The sequence below is a fragment of the Neophocaena asiaeorientalis genome, unplaced genomic scaffold, assembly GCF_003031525.2.
Source record: "Neophocaena asiaeorientalis asiaeorientalis breed wild unplaced genomic scaffold, Neophocaena_asiaeorientalis_V1.1 scaffold78, whole genome shotgun sequence".
Lineage (NCBI taxonomy): Eukaryota > Metazoa > Chordata > Mammalia > Artiodactyla > Phocoenidae > Neophocaena > Neophocaena asiaeorientalis.
In genome coordinates, this window is record NW_020175018.1 from 13,265,325 (window position 1) to 13,267,971 (window position 2,647).

Sequence of the window (2,647 nt, forward strand, 5' to 3'; positions counted from 1 at the left end):
TTTTTTTAAACATAACACGAGGAAGGTGTTAAAACTGGTGTAACAGCTCAATAGAATAAGTATTCCAGATTTTGGGAGGGATGAAGAGGGAGATATTCAGAACCCTTCACCAGAATCCCCCCAACTTGATCATAGTGGATTAATGATGTGCTTTGTGGATGTGGTTAGTCAATGACACCAGCTTAACAGATCTTTCTTTCGGCACCAAATCCCACTGAGTTATCTAGTCCCCTTGGCTGATGAAGAACCACTAGGCAAGGAGCCCTGGCATCATCCAGGGTGATGTTCTTCAAGCGATTGACCAACCTATCAGGTCGTGGAGCTGCAACAGCCTTGGGGCCCTCGCAGACTCGCCAAACATTACAAGCACTGCATTTGCCAGTGCGCTGGTTAAAAATCACTGAGAATTCCACCTCATCTCCTGCCTGTAGCTCAATGCCATCCTGAACTTCTTTCACATGGAAAAAGAGCTTCTTGCTATCTCCTACTTCATAGTTAATGAAGCCAAACAGATCATTCACACGTTCCACTGGGGCCCTACGCAGGGGTGTGATGTTGTAGGCCATAGTCTGTGCATTATGGCCCAGGACACACTATTGGAACTTGACGCTCTCCCCTTTCTGTAGGCAATCCCCTTTGTTGGCCATCCCAACTATGCCAAATGGATAGACCTCACCTTTCATATCCACTTCATCCATGATCTCAGTCATTCCTTGGTACTCAGTCTGTGTTGGATCAACATGCCTCAAGGGGCGAATAGTAGCTCCTATCTCTTGATGGTGGGATACCGGTGTAACTTTTTTTAGATTATTATTATTATTACTTTTGGCTGTGCCACGCAGCTTGCAGGATCTTAGTTCCCTGACCAGGGATCAAACCTGGGCCCCCTGCAGTAGAAGTGCAGAGTCATGAAAGCGTGGAGTCCTAACCATTGGACCACCAGGGAATTCCTTATTATTAACTTTTTAATAAGTACCAAGGAGCCAGAGAACAGTGTGAGGGCAATGAAAGAGGTACCAAATGACCCTCAGGCCCTGGCACCCATTTAAGACAAGAAACGCAGAATGTGGGATCTTAGTTCCCTGACCAGGGACTGAGCCCGTGCCCCAGGCTTTGGAAGCACAGTCTTTTTTATTTATTTATTTATTTATTTATTTATTTATTTATTTCTGGCTGTGTTGGGTCTTCGTTTCTGTGCGAGGGCTTTCTCCAGTTGCGGCAAGTGGGGGCCACTCTTCATCGCGGTGCACGGGCCTCTCACTATCGCGGCCTCTCTTGTTGCGGAGCATAGGCTCCAGACGTGCAGGCTCAGTAGTTGTGGCTCACGGGCCTAGTTGCTCCGCGGCATGTGGGATCTTCCCAGACCAGGGCTCAAACCCGTGTCCCCTGCATCGGCAGGCAGATTCTCAGCCACTGCGCCACCAGGGAAGCCCTGGAAGCACAGTCTTAACCACTGGACAGCCAAGGAAGTCCAGAAAGACACCAGTTTGAATCCTGAGTCTTCTATTCCTATCCTTTTGATTTTTGGACAAGATTCTCTGGCTGTCAATTTTTCATTTGGTTTGATTCTCCCATCTGTAAAATAAGGACAAAATACTGTCCTGGAAAGGTTGATGGGAAGGTTTAAAAGGATAATGCTATTGAAATCCTCTCATACAGCTACGGGTGTTTGGGATGTTTTGGAAAATTCTGGTTCCCAGAGAGAGCCTGGCCTCAGGGTTATGGAACGTCATGATCCTGTCAACTTTTGGGTGGAGTGGAGGGAGGTCATTTGCCTTGCCTCCACCTTGTCTGCAGCCAGTTCTGGAATGAAGCAGAGTTGCACAGTCGCCTGGTAACACCTCTGGGAATCCAGGAAGTTCAACTTTTGGAAGCTATGGAGGAAAGGAAAGGTGGGGTCTTGCATGTTTGAATTTAAGCTGACGTGTACCAAGTGGGTGCTGTTCTTATGTGATGTAAGTGATTCTAAGTACTAGAGCTCAGGTAATCTTTGTTTTGTTTTAATGTAATATATACACAGGTTCAAAATTCAAAATGTACAACAGGGTGAAGAGTGAAAGATCTCTCTGTATCCCTGTCCTTTCATTTCTCACCACCCAGTCCCCTCCCCAGGGATGGCTGAGTTATCACCTTCGCAGGAGTCCTTTAAGAGCTGTGTTACAAGTATACAAGCAAATAAGTGAACATGTATTTTTTTTCTACCTTCCCTTTTACACAAATGGTGACATACTACCTGCTTAGTAGGACCTTGCTTATTTCACTTCACCATGGCTCTTTTTCCCTATTTGATTTAATGGTTGCAGCTCATTCTACTGTATAGGTTATACCCTTTGGTCACCCAAAGCCCAAAGAAGTTGTTAGGTTGTTTCCAAGCTTTCACTTTTATGATGTTGCAGTGAATTGCTTTGCATAGGTGCCACCTCATTTATCTGTAGGATAAAAAATAGAAGGGGAATTTCTGGGTCAAGGGTATGTACTTTTGCACTTTTGATAGATACTCTGATGGTTAAACTGCCCTCCAAAGGGCCTGTATCCATTTAAGGTGCCTTCTCCCAGGTAGGCTGTTTTTAACTTTTGGATCTCAGGTTGGTGGGTGATAAAAGGGAATCTCAAGGTAATTGGAATTTGTATGGGTCTCATGAAGTTC

General features: G+C 45.4%; 1 pseudogene; it reads right to left on the reverse strand.

Annotated features, from left to right (window-relative positions):
- LOC112411244 (cold shock domain-containing protein E1 pseudogene) lies at nt 1-1,906 on the reverse strand (annotated as a pseudogene).
- Nucleotides 1,907-2,647: the final 741 nt, after the last annotated feature.